Source organism: Saimiri boliviensis, chromosome 7 (genome assembly GCF_048565385.1).
Source record: "Saimiri boliviensis isolate mSaiBol1 chromosome 7, mSaiBol1.pri, whole genome shotgun sequence".
Taxonomy (NCBI): domain Eukaryota; kingdom Metazoa; phylum Chordata; class Mammalia; order Primates; family Cebidae; genus Saimiri; species Saimiri boliviensis.
The window spans coordinates 45,887,295-45,911,156 of NC_133455.1; the positions used below are offsets into that span (position 1 = coordinate 45,887,295).

At 32.7% G+C, this 23,862-nt stretch overlaps 1 protein-coding gene across 6 annotated transcripts in view; it reads left to right on the plus strand.

Moving 5' to 3' along the window:
• Window positions 1-731: 731 nt before the first annotated feature.
• MGAT4C (MGAT4 family member C) overlaps window positions 732-23,862 on the plus strand; it is an 852,077-nt gene continuing 828,946 nt past the window's right edge. For all 6 annotated transcript variants that reach the window (XM_074402455.1, XM_074402457.1, XM_074402456.1 and 3 more), the window contains exon 1: window positions 732-1,041. The gene's annotated coding sequence lies outside the window, so the exon portion shown is untranslated. The remainder of the gene's footprint in view (window positions 1,042-23,862) is intronic.

Below are 23,862 nucleotides of genomic sequence, written 5' to 3' on the forward strand. Positions count from 1 at the left end.
GAATATTATGGAAATGCTAAAATAATTTTCTAACTTAGAGAAAAAACTATTGTATCATGACATGTCACTGAAATGAAATCAACAGAAGTCAAAATGGCTCATTTTTATTTAGAAGAGAAATAATTTATGAGCCTTGGTTTCATTTGGAACATCTTATTTTCCTGAGGAGGATATTGAAAGTGTCTATATTTACCTCTCTGGTCACATATTGTGATTAGAAATTTCCTTTTCTATTTTTATATAACTTCTGAATTTTGACTGACCTCTAAACATGACAATACTTCTCTGAATCTGCATTAAAATAAGTGATTGTTAATAAAAATTCAGGTATTCATATTGATGTATCACAACTTAAAACAAAACCTTCTGCATATTATAAAATACAATAAAATATCTTTGGGGACAAAAGAGACAATTTCCTATACGTAAATGACTGTTAAACTGAAAAAAGAGATAAGATTTAATTTATAAACTGAAACTTCAAATATTTCTGTTAGATAGAACTGTATATAGCCTGATAGTATGGATTCTAAACTAGTTTGAAAGAAAGCAATAGTGAAAATGAATTTCATGCCAGCAGACACTTTAAAAACTAGATTTAGCAGCAGTCACATTAGCTTAGATAATGGGAGAATTTTTCTTCATTGAAAATGCTCTCTGTCGCTTAAGAAGAACTTACTGAGGCAGCCTGCCATCTAGCTTTTTCACAGAAAAACAGGCTTGCAGACTGCAGATGAGAGAGTCTGGAGCAGAGACAATTTTAACTTAGCCATTCCTAATTTATCTCAAGTGTTTTCAATTCATCTTCACTGCTCTATGCACACAGGAACACCAGATTGCCGTCCCAGGGGAACAGAATGCAACCCGGGATCTAGAGAGCTGTCACATTCCAAGAAATATTTAAATTGTGCTGATTTTCTTCTGGAGAACTGAGCCCAGGGAATGAAACTCTCCATCAAGTCATGGCTTTGCGGGCAATAGATCAGAGGATATTGCCAGTTTTCTAATGGATTATTGTTATCGGGCAGATTTTCTCTGAAGGTACGTAGTTATTTTCTCAATTCATTACCTTCTCTTCTTTATCAGGTAATAATCTAATGAGCTAGGGATCCAAACCTGTAAAAAGAGAAAGATGTTAAGTAGTCAGTATTGACTAAAGAATGACACTTTATTGCTGCATGTTTATAGGTGAAATAATCTGATTCCTTTACTAAAGATTAGTACAATATAGTTTGAATTGCATTGTCAGCAGAAACAGGAAAAATCATAACAAAACCGTGCTGCAGGCTGCATTATCATAAGTTCATATTAATTCTCTTGAGGATTTTCCTTTTGTAGCTGCAAAATATAATGAAGAAAAATATGTACTTTGGAAACTCACTTATCCATATGAATTTTTGAATCTTTTAAAACAACCATAATATTTTCTCTATATTTTCCCCAATACAAACTTCGTATCAAATGCTTTTATTTATTTTGATAAAATGGATGCATATGATATATAAATATTTAAATGATGAAAGTATTTAATTTAAAGAAACTTCAGTTGAAGTATTTTGGAGGATATTATGTTGATATACTTTGTTTGCCTTAAAGATATTTATTTTTGAGTTTGAAAGGATTTTACTAAAATTGATTGCTGCAGTTTTAGTTAAATACACTGTAAAATTATTATTTAACTTTGTTCTCCTAGTGAAAACCTCAATGCGTTTCATAGAAGTACAATAACTGTTCAGCAAAGCAAAATGTTAAAAGCTGAAAAACTTCTGAATATCAACAGAACCAATAAAATGGGAGAAAGCCTATTCTAAACTGAAATGTATCCTATTACACTTATGATATCTTAGAACAGCAAAGGTGACTTCTGTGTCTGTTCCTGAAAAGTTAAAGGTTTCTGTGTTTGCTCTGTATCAGAGAGAGAATGAGAGAGTAGAATAGAAAAGAAGCATATAATAATCACAGTAAGCTTATAAACATGTAGTAGTAGGGCTTTTGATTTTTTTATTAATGTTTTATTACTTTGTGAATAGGATGAGTGAAATCTATCATGTCATTGGTGTTTTTCTGTGTTAAAATGACTATGAAAATGGTTAGAATAACAAGTATATTTGACCTGGAATATGGTGTACCTGCTGCTGTATTTGGACTGGAACAGAGTTTGTGTTCCCTTCAGTGGGTTAATAACAGTTTCAAGAGAGGAAATGGTGGCTGAGCTTCACAAGAGCACTTGTTAAGTGTGTTCTAATTTCTTTGGAGCATTGGAAAGACTATTAGAAGAATAAAGGAAAGAGAGAAGGATTGAGTCACCCAAATAGTAACTTTAAGTGCATTTTCTCTTATCCTCACAGGGATTGTAAAAAGCAAAAAAAAAAATGGAAAAGAGAAAAGAGTATAGAGTCCTCAAAGAGTACTTTTAAGTGCTTCTTTTTTTCATGAACTTTACAGGAATTGAGGAACAGAGTCTTAAAGTTTCCCTACGGGTTCCTCCATTTGGCAAGCTTTCTCTCCTTTGTGGAACCTTTTTCCTCCACTTACTTTAAAACATAAAAAAGTGAGATTGCTCCCAGTCTGGTTTCTCCCCCAATAACTTGCAGCTCTGATTTAAATCTACAGAAGTGCACTTTCTGAAACTACATATACTCCTGAATGTCTTAGAGTTTTACAATTCAATGGCTTATGACTTTCAGAGGTTACAGTGATTTAACATCCTCTCTCCTTCTTTACTTTTTTTTTTAAAAAAAAACTTACAACTGACTCTTCTGAAAATCTCAAACAATGTGCTAGAGGAGACACAGGAGGGAAAAAAGACAGTATTTCAGGGAGCATATTTTATGTTCTTTCAAAATCATACCAATGATGATGCCAATGGATAATGAAATAGAGTCACTTCATGTTTGAGTGTGGAACAGCTAGGGTATCAGCTTAGCAAAATATCCTTTAATTTGCCTTTTGAATGTTAGATGAATATAACACATATGAAAATCAGGAAGGGCAGCTCCAGTTGTCAAACTGCAATAAAAACTTTTATATATCTGACCTCTTATTAATCTTTTCTATCACAATCATGTTAGCGTCTCTTGCGTCCCCATAGGATTCACTCACCTACCCAGCCATTGAAATCTGCTCAGCTTCCAGGTTTAGCACTAAAACTTACTTTGCTTCATCTTATGGTGAGTTTATTACAAAATATATTACCATAATTTCATTTTATTAGTTGCTGTTAAATAACATTTATTGAGTGCCCATGATATGTTTGTTGCTTCCAAGCAACATGTAGAAAAAATTATGTAATGGTATTCTCTCCTAAATCAGCCAGTTTATTAATATTTCAGGATCTCTAATTGGTACATACAGAGGGAAGAAATGAAGTCTGGCTCTTTAGTTGCTGCTTATGTGCATGTGAGGCATGAAACATCATATATTCAGTCAATGACTTGCATTCATCTTTACAGAGGATTCCAGGCTGATATCCAGTTGTTTTCAAATTCTCCATTAGCTATATTCCATATGTCAAAGTGTTACAGTAAACAGAAAATAGGACTGGGAGTAAGACAAAGTAAGTTTAAATCTGTTAAGCTAGTTTAATTTATCTGTATACACCTCTGTCTCATTATCTGTATAATGGCACTAGTGGTATCTAACTTTTACATTCTTGTGGGTAGTGGAGACCACAAACATTAAATAACAAATACGTAGTTTGTGCATAGCATATTCTCAATAAATGGTATATATTTTTGCATGAATTTTTTTCACATATTTTCTCATAAAGATATTCTAGTTGAAATTAATTTGACTCTTTAATTGTGTGTGTGTGTGTGTGTGTGTGCATGTGTGCACATGTAGGGGGATTTTGGCTGTGTACATGTGTATTATCACAGGTCTATTTAGTAGTTTCAGTAGTAAAAATAATGCATTGAGCATATGGATGCTGTTTGCAACCAAAGTACCTATGGATACATGTGTGTAGATAAAATTGAAGAGTAACTAGTTTGGGAAATCAGTTAGCATATTCTATACAGTTATCAAATAGCTGAATTATCAACCATAATTTACCAGAGAAAGGAAAGAGAACTATTTCTCATTTCCCACTTTTACATTTTCCCAAAGGATATGGCAATAGTAGACAAGACAATAAATCCTCTTGCTCATTATACTTTGCCCTTTGCCCTTTTCATTTGCATTTTATTTTGCTACAGTGGCTTATCTAGTGAGATGGCCTTAAATTCTAACTGCACAGAGTAGTTCAAGCATGCCAATCTACCCCTCAAGGAACAAAGCAAATATATGAAGACCTTTATTAAAATAAAAGCTTCTGCTTTGAAGAAATGCTAAACCTTTTTTTAATGAGAATAAAACTGTCAAATGTGAATGTTAAATTCAGCCAGATGTTGACCTTAACTGTGAATTTAAATCTTTACAAAAATAGTATCCATGCTAGAAACTGTTTTTATTGGATCTCAAGACTACTGAAAAATTCTACGTCTGAATTTCTCAGATATACCCCATATTAAGTTAAAAATACACAGAAAACTTCCTTAAGATTTTGAATTATATGGGGAGATAAATTCAACATAACACGTCTGTCTTTACTTTTAGTATTGATATTTGGAAACATGTACAAAAGTCCTCTGTACAAAAGAGAACCACCAAGTAATTGTTTTGAAAGTCCATTACAGGACAGTATCTAGCATATTCTAGCTAGGTCAAAATGTGGACACAAAAGCAAGTACCTGCTAATGAACTATTCTAGTTTGTGTTTGTTTTCTTTAGAATCAGTGTCTTTTGACAGTGCCAATCCTGTAATAAATCTACAAATACTACCTACCAATAAGGAGATATTTTAGGCATCTGACTTCATTTATAACAAGATTCTTGAAGTTCTTCTATTGTTTTTGGATATTTTGACCCAATGTTTAACGAGACTAAAGCCTGTATTATAATTTCAGCTGTGTTTCCTAATCTGTAAAGATGTGTATGAGGTGGTTGGGGAAAGCAGATTGTAGGTATTCATCATATTCATGTGGTGATATGGATCAAATGACAAAAAATTGTAAAATACTATTATATGACCTTGTTCATATAAGCAGTAAAAAGTAGTATGGGTTATTGTTGTTTCTATCATAACATCATCAGATCCAGGTCCAACCCTGATGTTGAGTTTGCTGTTACTTAGTTTGGTTTCCAGACTTACTTTGTGGTTCCAGATTTGTGCTCACCGACTTTCTTCTTCTGTCTGTGGCTAACTCCAGGCAAATATTGCCATAATATTAAACCTTGCTGCCCCTTTGGCTCAAAATGTTGGTTTGGCTTGGCCACTAATTCCTTGAGGCACTTTTCTCTCAGCAAATATCTATCTATCTATCTATCTACCCATCCATCCATCCATCTAAAAAATCCATTATATATAAATATAAACATATTTATATATTTATCTATATAGATCTATAAATATGTAGATATTTATAGGTATCCATCGTTGGATGAATGCATAAAGAAAATGTTGTATATGTACACAATGAAACATTAAGAAAGAAATTCGGTCATTTGTGACAATATATATGAACCTGGAGGACATTATGCTAAGTAATATAAGCCAAACAAATTTGTAATGGGAAAGCAAATCTCTAAATTGAGTGATTCAATTTACATATAATTTCAAACAAATAGTAAAGGAGGTGCTAGGAAAATACTTCTCAGTTGTCAAGTGCACCCTCCTCAGTCTTCCAGAACACAGGCTGCTGGTAATTACTTTTTGTTTAAAAAAAAAAAAGGCAAGAAAGTTGGTTTGAATTGCATCCCCCTCGAATTTATATATTGAAGACTTAACCTCCAGTATCTCAAAATGTGACTATATTTGTAGATAGGTTCATTAGTGAGAGAATTAAAACAAAGTCATTAGGCTTGGATCTAATCTAATAGGATGGGTATCCTAAGAGGGTATTTGGACACACACTTACACAGAGGGAAGACCATGTGAAGACACAGGAAGAAGATGAACATCTACAAGCCAAGCAGAGAGGCCTCAGAAGAATACAAACCTGCTGACACCTTGATTTCAGACTTCTAACTCTTCAATTGAAAGAAAATAAACTCCTGTTATTTAAGCCACTAGTCTGTAGTACTTTGTTATGGGGGTCCTGGCAAAGTAATACAATAAATGTTTGACTTTGTGGGCCACATAAGATTCTGTTGCATATTATTCTTTGTTCTCTTTCTCCTCCCTCTCTTTGACTCTTCAAAATATAAAAATTATTCTTAGGCCAAATTTGGCCAAGGAGCATAATTTATTCTATCCTAGGATATTCAAGGTCTTTCAAAGCCTTTCAAAATTTGATCAAATTTCCTACTTTGGTAAGGTGTGTCCTAAATTTTCTAAACTTCCATTTTATGGTACAAGATAGTCTAATTTACTGATGGCAGCATTGATTTTTAGCCTAAAAAATTAACTAGACCAATTTCTTCACCAGTATACCTACAATATCTCAATTTGATATAAATATCTACTTCAGTATTTTAAATTCACTATTATTGGACACTTAGAAGTTTTGATGTTAAAACAATATATGAAAAAATTCATTGTAACATTTTTATATTGAATACATTCTGTGGAGTAAAGATTATTGACACACTTAACATGTGTTTTCTCATGTTCATTCTACTAGCAATCTTTCAGAGTACTTGCTATTATAAGCATTTTACTGATGTGGACATCAAGAAAGATAAAGCAACTGTCCATGATTACTTAGCATAAGTAGGTTATGTGGTTAGCTAAGGTTTGGGATCAGAATCTTTGTTCCACAATTTCACATTTAACCACTATACTCTAATGGCTCTCAAACCATGGCAGAGTTTTATGTTTACTGTAATAAAAGCTCTACAAATGTAGAAAAATATGTATCACATAGCACTGTAAGTGAAAAAGAGGAAAAATAACATGGTGCTTATTTGAATCCCATTTACATTTTTATGTAAATCACAGGTATGTTATTCTAGTTAATTATGTGATTTCTGTTTATCTTTTCCCATAGAGTATATGATTTATCTTTTTAGCACTTTTTTTTCTTTAAAATATTATGGTGAATGAGTATGGATAAATAAGTTAGACTTATTGTAGAAAATCTAAGAAACAAAATGGTGTAATTTGAAAGTCATGAACATTTTGTGTTTAATTTTGCAAGTAAATAAGTTCATGCTTAGTTTAATAATTCAGGTTATGTGGAGAAATAATGAATAAGCCAAACTGACAAGTAGTTATAAATATTCAATTATTTATTGTTATTTTAACATCATCAACAGGGACTAGACTTGAATGGTTTTGTGGAGGGACATGCTTAAGGGAAATCTTTGCCAAGTGGTAATTCTACTTTATTTCTAAGAAGCATATGATGTTGTGTAAATTCCTGGGTTTTCCTTTTTAAGTTAATTGATGCGTCTGATATGCCCACAGTATTTTTTGTAGAAATGAGTTGTATTTTCTTGCCAAATTTGAATTTGGCAGAATATCTTTGAAAAGTAGGCCAGCACCACCATGTGATGTAAGTACACTTGACCTCCCTCATAAATTATTCTTCTGTCACCTCATTTTCATAATAGAATGTTTGTGATATTGTCAGATAACCATATCCAATACAAGAAATATAATCATCATAAAGAAAGATTGTCAATCACCTGCCCAAATCGAACAATGTAAATAGCCTTAATAATTCCAAATTTTAATTATCTATCAATCATGTAATTAAAATGTATGCTTTTACATATGCATGATTGATATTATACTAAATCACTGTTATGATTTAAAAAATTGTTTCCATGGACCCTGTTATCTTAGTCTTTAGTAGGCTTCTGAACATAGGAGAACAAAAGCAAAGCAAAATTTCTTTAGCTATTTTTATTTGGACACATGAATAACGATGTACATTACATTGCATTTAAATTGTTTTTAGTTAATATGAATTTAGATTTACTATCTTTAAAATGGTTTTATGTTCACATGTGAGTAGGGATGCAAATGTGTGATATGAGGGTTTTACACATTTATGTCATGCATGTTTGTATGTATTTTAAGCCTTACAGGAGATTGAAAAGCAGATTTTTAGTCCACAGAAAGAATGTTGAGAATCATCTTTTTTATCCCATCACAAATAGACCCTTAAGTGTATAGAAATTGTAGAATTAAACCCCTCTGTGGTTGATCTTATAGCTTTCTGACACCCTCTCTCTACACAGTATGGTTCCTCACAGAATGATTTGAGCTTTAGAAATTATCTACTGGGATTTTCCTCTCTTCTTTTTGATTAGCATTGTGAGTTCAACATTGGGAATATTCAAGGAAAATGGAGATCTTTATGAGAATAAGTAGAATTTGCATGTAGAAATGAAGAAGAGCATTGCCAGTTATTGAAAAATGTGTACTCGTCATTGGTTGTCAACAGTGGTTGGGGGGCTGGATCTTGAAAACAAACTTGGAAAGGGAGATGTGCTCATAAGATAAATTTCTGAACATTGAGTTATTATATATTCTCTTTTTGCCTTGAGATCAGTGGTATTTAGCATTAGTTTCAAGTGTTATTTTTATATTAAAACTCCTTTAATAATCTTTAAACCTTTAGTAAATACCCACATAAGCCATGAGGTAGAGGTATGATGGAAATGTAGCGTTGTGCTACAATTGCATGTAAAACCTTCACAGCTTTTCTTTAGGAGAAGGGTAATGAGAAAGCAGAGGCCTGAGGTATAGATATCCGCATATACCTGTCACAGGTTTTTTGGTCATTTGTTTTGTTTTGTTTTGCTTTTCATTAGGGGTCTGCTCATAATATAGAGGCAGAATGAAATAGAGGGTAGTTTTTAATAGGCTAAAAGAAGCTGGCTTTTGAAAAATGTGACTAAACTCTAGATCCTACCATTACGTAGATTGGTCCTATAGAGTTGGCAGGTACTTGAGAGATACATACACACACAAATGATAATATGCACACTAATCTCTTAAGAAAAAAGTAATGATTTTTAAAGGTAGTATTTACTAAATCTACATTAAAGAAAAAATCTGCATGTATATACACATAGATAGAGTCATAGACAGACATGTAGCCAGATAAATACATACTTAGAGACCAATACAGACAGCCTTACAGGTACTCAGAGACAGGCTGATAAACACATGTGGTGACAAAATAACAAATAGACCTTTAGAATGGGACAGGACTAGTCAGACCCTGTGACAGAGGCAGGCAAACTGAAAGACAGTGTAAAACATACCACAGAGAGATATGGATGGATAGACAGGTAGACAAGCACAAATGGGCATACAGGGCAGAAAAACATGGATGGACTGACAAGAGGGACAGTGAGACACAGGCTCAACACAAACATGGCAGGCAAGTCCATTCATTGATAGGCAACCCAACATAGATATGGATATATGTGTATACACTTGCATTATTCTTACACATGAATTTTATCCTATATGATCATGAGGCAAAATTCAGTAATAAAGCATTTTCTTTTGTTTATTAAGGATATTTCTAAAGTATAACCATCAATTTTTTTATTATATAAATGTAAATTAAAAAAACATTGATATATATGTAAACACACCTTGTGATTTCCCTTCATTTTATCTAGTGCTGTTGTCTTTGGGTAAGAAAAACAAATTAAATAGTCAAGTTATTATGAGGTTGCTGTTGAAATGTTATCTTAAAGTCCTTTCAAGCTCTGTATTATAAGAGACAAGTCCGAAAAACAAATGATCAATTTTCTTTCTCCAGTATAAGCAACAACAATTATAAAAACAAACAAAAGAAAAAAACACTTGTGCCTCCAAAACATTATTAATGTCAAAACAGTTATCACAGTTCTTAGTCTTTTTGCTATAGGTCACTGAAATCATTTCTAATTTATAAATGCACTTGATATGTTTTGTTTGATATAAGATGAGAAAAAGGAATACATAATACTTCAATGATTGTATGAAATTTTAAATCTTGAATGAATACATATTAGACCTTAAATTTTGTAGAAAGTTTTAGCCATTGCATTATATTTAGCTTTGGATTTACTTGAAATAGTTACTCAGTCTTTCAAATGTTTTACAATTATAAGAACATTTATAGGATGAAAAAGCCTAGTGGTGTTTTAGGGGCTACTTTTACAGTTAGAAGTATATATAGACTACATAATTAAATGCATATGTTAAATTATTATCATTAAAAAATATGTTCCAGGTAGTAACTAGATGATATTTTTTAATCATCTTTTAGTTTTAATGATAGGTGAACATAATCAGCCAGTTTAAAACTATTTCTCATATTATTTAAAATCTATTGTGTATTATATATGATACTTAAAATTAAGACAAACTAAGAATTGAAGTTTGTGTTTTGCTATGAACTGTTAACTTCATAGCAACATACAAAATTTTTCATTTTTTATTAATATCTGGAAAGTATAAATGTGTATATAATGCAACTCCCTTTAAATAGCTCTGTTGAGGTATAATTTACATACCATAAAATTCTTTTAAGTATATAGGTTAATGGCCAGGCTCAGTGGCTCACACCTGTAATCTCAGCACTTTGGGAGTCTGAGGCAGGCAGATCACAAGGTCAGAAGTTTGAGACCAGCCTGGCCAATATGGTGAAACCCCATCTCTTCTAACAATACAAAAATTAGCCGGGCATGGTAGCAGGTGCTTGTATTCTCAGCTATTCAGGAGGCTGAGGCAGGAGAATTGCTTGAACTCAGTAGGTGTAGGTTGCAGTGACTGAGATCGTACCACTGCACTTCAGCCTGATGACAGGGCAAGACCCCATCTCTGAAAAGAAAAGTATATAGGTCAATAACTTTTCACAAATTTGTTTTGTTTTGTTTTGCTTTTTAATATATATCAATCAATTTATATCGGGTAAACTATCACCACACTCCAGGTTTAGAATATTTTCATCATTCCAGAAAGAATCCGTGTGTCCACTTAGTAGTCCTCTCATTTCTCACCCAAGGCTACCAATCCAAGGCAGCCACTAGCCTATTTTCTGTCTCTCTATCTTTGCTTTTTTTGGAAATTTCACATAAATAGAATCATGCAACATGTAGTCTTCTGTGTCTTGCTTATTTTTCTTTGCATAATGTTTTTAGGATCACCATACTGTAGCATCATTTCACTGCCCAATAGCATCCCATTTTTGTACATACCAAATTTTCTTCATCTGTTAACTAGTTAATGTACATATGGTTTGTTTTGAGGTTACTTTTTGTGATTGTGTACTCTCAAAGAGTGAAGATGGTATTCACTTTCCTAGAATATCTATTCACATTATGAATGTGTATTTGAAAACCAACTAATGTTCAAATTAATTTCTTTATGTTGATATTTTTAAAAGTCTTTCAGTAAAAGCTAAGATTAAAGCATAAAAGACAAAATTTTTAAAGTTTGTTATGAAAGTATAGTAAGGTTATGCATAATGTTATATTCTAGCCTAATAAAATTAGATTACTTATTTTAGATATACATCACCTCACTTAACATATCTCAGAGTAAAAATATAAATTATACACATATAGGCTAGTTAAAAATATTTTTTATTTTGCTTATTGTTTCCTGTTTAAGATGAAAAAGAACTATCTTCTCTTAAAAATTTGATGTTTTCTGATTGAAAAAAACTATAGACATAAAAATCTACAAATTAGCTTTACCATAATATTTTATTCATAACAGATTTTCCACTTTAAATGCATTTTATTCTATTTCTAGAAACTTTCTACATTTAATTTTTTCTTCTATAATTAATTGAGTAAAAGCTGAAGTTAGTCTTCTACATTTTTATCTTTAGAGATTGCTAATCTAATGAAAAATATAATAGGTATCTATTTCCAGATCATGAAGTCAGCTGAGGCTAACTATGTTAGCCTACTTATTGATAGGATTTCTATCATTTTTAAATTACTGATTTCCCAGAAGGTGCGCAAACTTTTTTCAAGTTTATGCTTCATGATAATTTTTCTACTTATTTATTTACTTGTGATTAATTAACATGGCATGTTACTTTTATATATATATTTGACTTTGAAATTGTCGACTTGAATATAAAGCATAACTTGACTTTTAAATTGATTGTTTTCTGCCACACACTGTGTCAGGCAACCAAACATGATTTACTACAACACTTTCTATTTGTTTAAGTATGAGAAATGCATGTCTTTTCCAGACATTTTTCTTTTGTTCAACTCTTAAGTATACATTTCTCTAAGTTTCATTGTTTGCCTTTTTTTCTGTATTTGCTCTCTCTGGATAGTTTCATTCATTGTCACATTTTTGACTCCATCTAAATCTACAACTATACTCATGACTTTTCCCCTTTGATTCTGACCTGGTAGTTATTGTTCAATATCCAACAGATTTTTTTTTTTTTAAGGAAATACTATTGAGAAAAACTCAGTAGGAAATATTCAGGAACATGTAAAGAAAAAATAGTGTTTACTTTGTTTGTTTAGAGAATACTAATGTTTTTAACAAGATTTTTGATCATGTACATTGTTGCACCAGGAACAAAAAGATTTTACACTCTTATTAAATGTTCTGTCTCCGATGATTGGTATCATGGGTGCTATAAAATCAACATGGTCTCTCCCTGTTGCTAACACGGCCAGTCTTTACTTGGTTCAGTTAAAATTATTTTAGATGGAGGAGGTCTCATACTAAAGCAGTTTTGCAACAAATAGAAATAAATATCTTCTGTCTGAAATGCTTTTGTTTTAATTCTATAAATAATATTCAATTTTTCTGTGTATCTATTAATATATTAATTGATTTTCTAAAGAAAATTAAGAACCATATTATTTCTGTTTTGTTAGAAGTATGGGGGATTAGTAGCAGAGATGTCTAGAGAGCTTCTTTATTTGGCTTTACAATAATTTTTGAACAAAAATAATTTTATTTTTCTTTGTATTTTAGAAAAATAGACATAGACTAAAAATATAAAGCCAAAGATGTAATATTATACTTGAGAAGATTTGGCAGAATCTCCCAACCATTTCCCTTTTATTTCAGTTTAACTAGATTGTTAACTCCCAGTAGTCTAAGAATACTGTAATATATCGGTCTAAGGAGAATCATATGCACTTACCTACAGGAACACTCTCATTCTCAGTCATGTCCACCTGCAACAAACCACAATTTCTGTTGGAATTTTAAAATTATAACTCTTAAATTCTCATGGAAAAAAAACTCAGTGGATTGTTTTGGGTAAAAAGACATTTTCTCTTAGCTTTTGTTTTGCAAGGTGTATTTAAACAAAAAGATTGTGACAGCATCATTGAAATATGGACATATCAATAATAATGTTATAATTTTTAAATAAATTTTAATAAATGATTTGAATTACTGTATTTGTAAAATGGTGTCAACACCGACACTGGAGTTTTGAGAGTCTGCTATTGCAGCTAGGTTTACTTGTTTATTTTTTTTCTTGAGACAGAGTCTTACTCTGTCACCCAGGCTGGAGAGCAGTGGTGCCAACTGGGCTCACTGCAATCTCCACCTACTGGGTTCAAGCAATTATCCTGCCTCAGCCTCCTGAGTAGCTGGGACTACAGGTGCATGCTACCACGCCCAGCTGTTTTTTTTTTCTTTTTTTATTTTTAGTAGAGAGGGTGTTTCACCTTATTGACCAGGCTGGTCTCAAACTCCTGACCTCATGATCTGCCTGCCTCAGCCTCCCAAAGTGCTGGAATTACAGGCATGAGCCACTGTACCCAAACTTAATCCTGCCTTGTCTCCCACCAGATCAGCATGAAATAAATCTGATCTCATGACCCTAACTAAGCCCTGGAATCTGGAGTAGCACCATGAAAACTCTAATCAGTTTTATTTTGATGCCCATACTGTGGAGTCACACAATGCAGGAAGGGGGTAGTCATTAATAGCTTATGTGCAAATGAGGCAGAGCAAAGCAGTCTGAAGAGAGCAATAGAGTAGAGGGAAGTTAAAGGAAGAGGTTGATGAGTTATCCCATAATTACAGAGCTAGAAAGTAGATGCAGTAATAGCGTGAGGAACTTGTTTGTCCTGAGTGCACTCACTTTCTGCTCTTGGATTCCAGGAGATATCAGGTGCTCTGGTGTCATCCCAATTGATCTGATGTAGGCTCTTAGCACTATTGCGAATTACAGTAAGTGTCCTCATGCTACAATCTCTTTTTGATACAATTATTTTATTTTCTTTCCTTCTTAAACCTCCAAGACCTGTTATTTTCGTATGTTTCTTATCTGAGTCAGAGATTTTTTATTTCACCTCCAAATACATAAATTTATGTTCACTGGCATCAGCCAAGGGGCACTGTAGTATCATACTGTTGTATGCTGGGAATAAGCTTAGTTTCTAGAGCCGGTGATAATAAGTTTAAATCTAGCTCCATCATTTACTAGAAGTATATATTTTATGTCTTTAAATACTCTGTCAAGGACCCAGAGAAGTAAAATTAAATATTCTTTGTTAATGTGTTTCTGTTTTTCCTTGTATTTTCTACAGATATGTTTATGTATATTGAAGCTCTCATGTGATATATAGTCATTACTAGTTTATCTTCAGTGTTATTGGTACCCATTAAAGTTATAAAGAGCTCTGATTTGTCTCAGTTAATAGTTTTGGCCTAAATATATACTTGTTTGCTATTAATATAGTAAACTCTGCTTCTTTATGTTTGAATTGTCTATATCTCCACACATTAAAAAGTTATATGAATCACTTTGTGTCAGGTTTATCTTATATATAGCAAAGAGGATCGTTTTGTAGTATTATCTGAAAAGTTTTCTCTTTTAAAATTATCTTACTGACTCGTGTATGTACTGGACATTAGTGAGTTCCATCTTTTTCGGATTTCTAATTATTAAAAAAGTCAGTATTCTACATACTTCCTGATTTTTTATCCTCTTTCTTCAAACCTTGATGTTTATATCATTTCTATATTAAGGCATTAAACACATACCTTCTGTTTCTTCATCCCAAACGTCACATCAGTTTGAATCTTACATCTATAGATAAATGCATAAATTCTTTCCTACTCTAGAGGTTTTTCTAGTCATTTTTGATTGACTCATGTTGATCTTTGCTATTTAGATCAGAAAAAAATTCATGAAAATATTTCTTGTGTATTCAAAAACTTTTATTGCTTTTATTCTTAAAAGATGATTTAACTCAATATAAATTCCTTGGATCGTAATTCCTTCCCTTGAGTACTTTGGAGGTATTTTTTCCATTTTAATCTAGCAGTAAAGGCTCTACAAAAGAATTCCAACAATAGCTTTATTTCATCCTGTTAATTTCAGTAGAAAGAACTTGTTTTTTTTTTTTTTTTTGGCCTGGTTGTCTAAAGCATAGGATTTTATGTTTGGTATCAAGCAAACTTACTGAGAAACCTGCAGTGTTGACAGCTTGGGACCATTTTTTCTCTGGGACATGATGCTATCTTTTCAAGATGCAGATTCAAGCCTTTTTTAGATTACAGTAGTTCCACCTCATCTACAGGGGATATTTTCCAAGACCCTCAAGTAGTACTAAGCCATATATATATGCTTTTCCATCTTAATTATCATCTACTGTAGCCATTACTTTTACAGTTTAAGAAAACTAGCACGAATTTATTTTTTCTCGTTCACAATTTCCAAATAGAAGATTTGTTCTTACTGTAGATCTTAGCAACCACAACATTCAATTGTTTTTTTCTTACAAAGTAGAGAACTTTGACTTTTTCCCTTAAGAATGACTTTACACCTTCCTTTTGGCATAGCCAAATTACCAGCAACATTTCTCTAGATCTTTGGAGCTACTATTAAATCAAATAAGATTTACTTGAACACATGCAGTGCAACATGCCAGGGTCAATCTGGTAAGATTTGACTGCCACTGAGATGAGCTGAGACATCCACTCAGGGACAGGGCAGGTGAGCACGGATATCTCGGAGAAAGGGATGATTCATGTCCTGGGTAGGATGGAGCAGGACAGTGGGAGATTTCATCATACTACTCAGAACAGTATGCAATTTAACACTTAGACATTGTTTATTTTTGGAACTTTCTATTTAATATTTTCAAACCATGGTTGACCATGAGTAACTGAAACCCTGAATAAGGGAGGATTACTATATAATCTTTTTAAAACTATTAGTTTTGTTTCATTATTTCTCTTTTATTACACGGGAATACATTTTTACAAATGTTAGCTCTCCTTATCTATGTTTCACTTCTACTGTTTTCTCCATATCACTTATTAATTAGTCTTTTAAAAAATAGATATGTTTTCTTTCACCTGTATTTATTTTCTGTGTTCCTTTTGACTATTTTTTTGCTAATCTTTTTTTATATCAGTCATTTTCTCCTTAACTCCTTTTAACTTTCTTTAAAAACATTTTTATTTATTTTTGCCCATTTTGGATCCTGGATATCTTTTTCATACTTTTATGATTGTATTCTACTCTTTTCCTGAGCTTTGCCAGACAATATGACAATTCTCTCGTTTTCTTATGTGTTCCTTGAGATGGTGAAATTACAATTTGTGTTTATGCCCTGCAGATGTAGCTATCTGTTAATTTTTTTCTGTAAAATTATTTTTTTCTGTAAAAATTAACAGATAATTACATGAAATTCATAGAAATTGGTTACCCACTCTGAGGTAACAATTACATAGGGTGGTTTACTTATTTTATTTAATTGTTCTTTTCCTATAGTTTCCCTTTCTCTTCTTAAAAATTAATTATTGCATTTTTATTGATTTTTACTTATTTTAAAGATATTTAGAAACCCTAAAATATTAATTTGCAAGTTAAGTCCTATAGGTGAATGTCTAGGGCTATGTCCCAGGCTAGGTAGAAATTTAATTTTGGGGGACCTGGAGAGATGGCTCTTGCCTGTAATTCCAGTAACTCAGGAGGCTGAGGAAAGAGGATCACTTGAGGCCAGGAGTTCAAGACCAACTTGAGCAACATAGTGAGACCCTAACGCTACAAAAAATATTTAAAAAGAAAAAGAAAGAAAGAAAGAAAGAAAGAAAGAAAGAAAGAAAGAAAGAAAGAAAGAAAGAAACCCACTGTGGTAGCACACACCTGTAGTTCTAAGTACCCTGAAGGCTGAGGCAGGTAAACTGCTTGAGTTCAGGAGTTCAAGACTACAGTGAGCTAAGCCCTAAGGTAGTTTCACTACAAATACAATTTTGTTCTTGATTTTTTTTCTTAATTATTGGTTTTAGATAATTTATTTGGAAAAAAAAAAGTGAGAGAGATAAATGTGGAATGAAAGCTATGCTAAGGTAAAAGGATTCTAGTTTGAGCCTGTGTTGTGTCTACAGCTAGAGGTCAGACTTGTGCCCAGAAGCTCCCTGAAAAAAATAAAAAAAAAAATTAAAAAAAAATTAAAAAAGGAAGTCAGAGTTGTGGGGGTAAATGTGAAAGACAAGTGGAGTGACTCAACTAGGACCTATTGGTTTGAGGGACTGAAGGCAGAAACCAGTTGTGGTTGACACTGATCTTTTAAATTATATTCCCAAAGCTGCATCATGATGAACTAGGTTCTTAGCAATCTGGTCTGGACTTGCCAGCCATCCCATTACTTTTTTACAGGAATGACCTTACAACAGCATTATATCGTTTAAATATATCCCATCTTTTTACAATGAAAAGGTATATAAAGACCATTCTTTTAGAATATTCTTTCTTGCATCTTACTAAAGTTGTGTGCATGCTTCAAGATTGTCAAATATGACAGTGTTCATCAAATTCACACAAACATTATTTTTCATCCTTTAAAATTTTATTGTACTTTTTATAACTTTTATGTTACTTATGTCATTTAACTTTGTATCATGCTAATAATAGTCTTCTTCTTTTTATCTTCCTCAGAAAGAACTGTCCTAATGCTCCAATTCAAATTACACCCAATCTGTCTGTTATTATTTTTCCTCATCATATACAACTTACAGTTATGGGTTTTGTTTATAATTATGTCTGTCTTCCCATTAAACTATAAGTTCTAATTGGTTGGGTTGTATTTTAGCAAAGAGCCTAATGATAATACGTGCTTAATAAATATTTTATCCATGCAATTAATAAAGTTTATTATATTATCTTATTGTATTTAAACCTCTTTATTTTAGAGAAGTGTGCTTTATAGGTACCTCTTTGTAATTTATCTAGTATTTGGCATCGATTGTCCATATAGATTTATGGATTTATAAGTTATAAACTTATACTTCATAACTTAAGTTATAAATTTATAGTTTTTGAATCTAACAAACCTTCTCATAAAATAGAGATTATATATCCTAAAAGCTTACCCTTATTTTTAATGATTAAACACCAAAAAACATGTATTGTATTTTCTTAGGTTCAAGGATGAGTGGGGATGTTTATCTCAATAAACTATTTTCTCAAGCTTTGGTCTAGATACAAGGGTTTCAAGAAAGGCAGTCAAAGGCTATTGAATACTAAATATATGCATATATTATAAGAAACTCATTATATCTATTTTTCTATTAGTAGAGTACAATTTCATTCTAGAAATTATGCATAAATTATGAATATAGGGATCATTTAGTTACATTACTTATACTACTTAATCAATGATATTAGTTATTTACTTAATTAATTCTTCATGTCTATTAGGCATAGCAGTTAAAATCTTGGCAGTTTGAGGCAGCTTCATCTCAGGTACTCCAGAGAATCTCTGGAACCTTAGGATATCTCACAACCATTCTATAATTCAAGAGTATTTGTAATTATCCTAATATTTATGGATCTAAATTATTTCTTTATGCTTTTAGTAAAAGTCTTTCAAATCAACAAATATTTAATACATACTAAGTCTTTGATCATATAAAATAGGAGAGTCTGCCCTTAATGGCTGCCTACAAGGAGCTAGACATATAAGAAAATAATTGAAAAAAAAATGTAGTAGTATAGAGATATAAATAAGCATCAGCACAAATGGAACACAAGGTTGGGAAAACAACTCAGCCTTTGAGAGAGTGAGTTAAGAGAAGTTTTCTTGTATAGATAATGGTTGAGCTTACACCGTATTTTGTTAAAATAGAAATCTCACTTCTAAGGTTTCAATCTAAGAAGATACACAAATATAGAAACATGTATGTCTAAGTAGCTTTACTGATACATTTTATCAGCTTTGTAATCAACCACATTTTTATTAGTGTAATAGAAGTTAAAAAGATTATGTACTTAATGTATCTTGAATAATATGCAGTAATGCAAGCTGATGATTTATACCTATATTTATTAGAAGGCAATATTTTCCATTATTTTATTGGGAGAAGACAGCAGATCACACAATAGTATGTGAGACACCGATTACGCAAAGTGGAATAGCAATAAAATGCTGCCCCTCTAAGTGGTGCAGTTTCCGATTATTTTTTAATTTTCTTTTGTTGTAGTGACATTGTACAGTTTTTATTGATTTTCTCAAATCCAAAATGCTATCAAATGCTTAAGAATAACACATTCTTTAAAAACACAAGGATTCCCTAACACTCATCCAAGTAACTAAAAGCAATAAGTTAAAGAATATTGAAATCCTTGGTAATTATTACACATAAATTTATACGGACAGACTTATTTGGTAATTTAATTAATAAGGTAAATACAAAATAATTGTAATAATTTATTAGAAGCACTGAATTATTTTGCCAACACTATGAGAAAAGGAATTTAATCTTGCCAAAGTGATCTAAAAAATTGCAGAGTCAAATTCTAATCGTTTTACTATAAGAGAATAGGTAATCTGATTTTTTTATGTATTTTTGTTTTACTTAATTCATTTTTAAGCAGGAATATGCATGTATTTTATAATTTTCTTACACATTATTTTGCAGCTGTGAAAATATCATGCAAATGAACATATCCTAAAAGGTTAATAATGAATATATCATTGCATATTGTAGTATATTTTAAGTTATTCCATTAGTGTTCAAATAACTAACATTAAAATATCTTGAAATTCTCTTTATGGTAAGTGCTACCAAGAAACTCGAATTGATTTTTTCATTAAAGAACATTTAAGGCAAATATAAATTTCAAATGTGACTTATGTTCAAAACATTGTCATTTCTTACTAAGGTATAGCTTTAATTTTATATACCCTAGATTAAGTTTAATATGTTATTTTTACCAAGAAATATTGAATTTTAACAATTTAAAGCTTCTTTTAAAATTTTTATTATACTTGAGTAAGAATGCAAATTTTTAAGCATCAAACACAGTATTTATTATTGACTGTAAGTATAATGTTGTGCAGCTGATCTCCAGAACTGAGTCGTCTTTCTTTTTATTGTACTTTAGGTTCTGGGGTACATGTGCAGATCAAGCAGGATTGTTGCATAGGTACATACATGGCAGGGTGGTTTGCTGCTTCCATCCCCCCATCACTTATATCTGTCATTTCTCCATATGTTATCTCTCCCTGACCTCCCATGCCCCACTGTCCCTCCCTTAGTGCCCCCCAACAGACCCTAGTGTGTGATGCTCCCCTCCCTGTGTCCATGGGATCTCATTGTTCAACACCCACCTACAAGTAAGAACATGCAGTGTTTGATTTTCTGTTCTTGTGTCAGTTTGCTGAGAATGATGGTTTCCAGATCCATCCATGTCCCTACAAAGGACACAAACTCATTTATTTTTATGGCTTCATAGTATTCCATGGTGTATATTTGCTACATTTTCCTTGTCCAGTCTATCATCAATGGGCATTTGGGTTGGTTCTAGGTCTTTGCTATTGTAAACAGTGCCACAATAAACATACATGTGCATGTGTCTTTATAATAGAATAGCTTATAATCCTTTAGATATGTATCCAGAAATGAGATTGCTGGGTAAAATGGAATTTCTATTTCTAGATCCTTGAGGAATTGCCACACTGTCTTCCACAATGGTTGAACTAATTTACCCTCCCACCAACAGTGTAAAAGTGTTCCTATTTCTCCACATCCTCTCTAGCATCTGTTGTCTCCAGAATTTTTAATGATTGCCATTATACCTGGAGTGAGATGGTATCTCAATGTGGTTTTGATGTGCATTTCTCTAATGACCAGTGATGGAGATTTATTCATATGTTTATTGGCCGCATATATGTCTTCTTCTGTAAAGTGTCCATATCCTTCACCCACTTTTGGATGGGTTTATTTGTTTTCTTCTTGCAAATCTGTTTTAGTTCTTTGTAGATTTTGGATATTAGTCCTTTGTCAGATGGGTAGACTGCAAAACTTTTTTCCCATTCTGTTGGTTGCCGGTTCACTCTAATGATTGTTTCTTTTGCTGTACAGAAGCTCTGGAGTTTAATTAGATCCCCTTTGTCTATTTTGGCTTTTGTTGCCAATGCTTTTGGTATTTTAGTCATGAAGTCCTTGCCTATGCCTGCGTACCAAATTGTTTTGCCTAGGTTTTCTTCTAGGGTTTTTTTGGTGTTAGGACTTATGTTTAAGTCTTTAATCCATCTGGAGTTAATTTTAGTGTAAGGTGTGAGGAAGGGCTCCAGTTTCTGCTTTCTGCACATGGCTAACCAATTTTCCCAACACCATTTATTAAACAGGGAATCCTTTCCCCACAGCTTGTTTTTATCAGGTTTGTCAAAGATCAGATGGTTGTAGATGTATGGCTTTGCCTCCAGGGCCTCTGTTCTGTTCCATTGGTCTATATTTCTGTTTTCATACCAGTAGTATACTGTTTTGATGACTGTAGCCTTGTAGTATAGTTTGAAGTCAGGTAGTGTGATGCTTCCAGCTTTTTTCTCTTGCTTAGGATTGTCTTGGCTATGTGGGCTCTCTTTTTTTCCATATGATGTTTAAGGTGTTTTTTTTTTTTTTTTTTTTTTTTTTTTTTTTTTTCAGTTCTGTGAAGATGGTTGTTGGTAGCTTGTTGGGGATACTATTCAATATATAAATTTGGGCAGAATGGCCATTTTTATGTTATTGATTCTTTCTAGCCATGAACATGGAATGTTTTTCTATCTGTGTCCTCTCTTATTTCCTTGAGCAGTTGTGTGTAGTTCTCTTGGAAGAGGTCATTTATATTCTTTGTTAATTGTATTCCTAGGTGATTTATTCTCTGTGTAGTAATTGTGAATGGGAGTTCATTAATTATTTGGCTCTCTGTTAGTCTGTTATTGGTGTAAAGGAATGCTTGTGATTTAGGCACATTGATTTTGTATCCTGAGACTCTGCTGAAGTTGCTTATCAGTTTCAGGAGATTCTGGGCTGAGACGATGGGGTCATCTAAATATACAATCATGTTGTCTGCAAATAGAGACAGTTTAACTTCCTCCTTTTGTAATGGAATACACTTTCTTTCTTTTTCTTGCATGATTACTCTGGCTAGAACTCCCAATACTATATTGAATAGGAGTGGTGAGAGAGGGCATCCTTGTCTAGTGCCTCATTTCAAAGGTAATGCTTCCTGTTTTTGCCCATTCAATATGATATTGGCTGTGTGTTTGTTGTAAATAGCTTTTTTTATTTTTAGATATGTTCTGTCAATACCTAGTTTATTGAGAGTTTTTAGCATAAAGCACTGATGAATTTTGTCAAAGGCCTTCTCTGCATCTGTTAAGATAATCATGTAGTTTTTGTCTTTGGTTCTATTTATGTGATGGATTACGCTTACAGACTTGTGTATGTTGAACCAGGCTTGTATCCCCAGGATGAAGCCTACTTGATGGTGATGGATAAGCTTTTTGATGTATTGTTGCAATTGATTTGCCAGTATTTTATTAAATATTTTTACTTCAAGGTTCATCATGAATATGGGCCTGAAGTTTTCTGTTTTTGTTGAGTCTCTGCTGGGTTTTGGCATCAGGATGATTTTGGACTCAGAAAATGATTTGGGAAGGATTTTCTCTTTTTGTTTTGTTTGGAATAGTTTCAGAAAGAATGGTACCAGCTCCTCTTTGTATATCTGGTAGAATTCGGCTGTGAAGCTGTCTAGACCTGGACTTTTTTGGTTGGAGGGTATTAATTGCTGCCTCAACTTTAGACCTTGTTATTGATCTAGTCAGGGATTTAACTTCTTCCTGGTTTAGTCTTGAGAGGGTGCAAGTTTCCAGAAATTTATTCATTTCTTCCAGATTTATTGGTTTATATGGATAGAGCTGTCTGTAGTAATATCTGATGATAATTTGTATTTCTGTGAAATCAGTGGTGGTATCCCCTTTATCGTTTTTTAATTACATCAGTTTGATTCTTCTCTCTTTTCCTTTTATTGATCTGGCTAGTGGTCTGTCTATTTTCTTGATCTTTTCAAAAAACCAGCTCCTGGATTTATTTTTTTGAAAGGTCTCTTGCATCTCTATCTTCTTCAGTTCTGCTCTGTTCTTAGTTATTTCTTGTCTTCTTCTAGGTTTTGAGTTTTTTGGATCTTGCTCCTCTAGCTCTTTCAAGTTTGATGATAGGGTGTGAATTTTAGATCTTTCCTCATTTCTGATGTGGGTGTTTATTGCTTTAAATTTCCCTCTAGATCAGACGTCCCCAAACTTTTTACACAGGGGGCCAGTTCACTGTCCCTCAGACCATTGGAGGGCTGCCACATACTGTGCTCCTCTCACTGACCACCAATGAAAGAGGTACCCCTTCCTGAAGTGTGGTGGGGGGCCGGATAAATGGCCTCAGGAGGCTGCAGTTTGGGGACACCTGCTCTAGACACTGCTTAAATGTGTCCCAGACATTCTGGTACACTGTGTGTTTGTCCATTTTGTCAGAGACTAGGATTGCAACTCCTCCTTTTTTGGCTCTTCATTTGCTTGGTAAATCTTCCTCCATCCCTTCATTTTGAGCCTGTGTGTGTCCTTGCACATGAGATGGGTTTCCTGAATGCAGCCCAC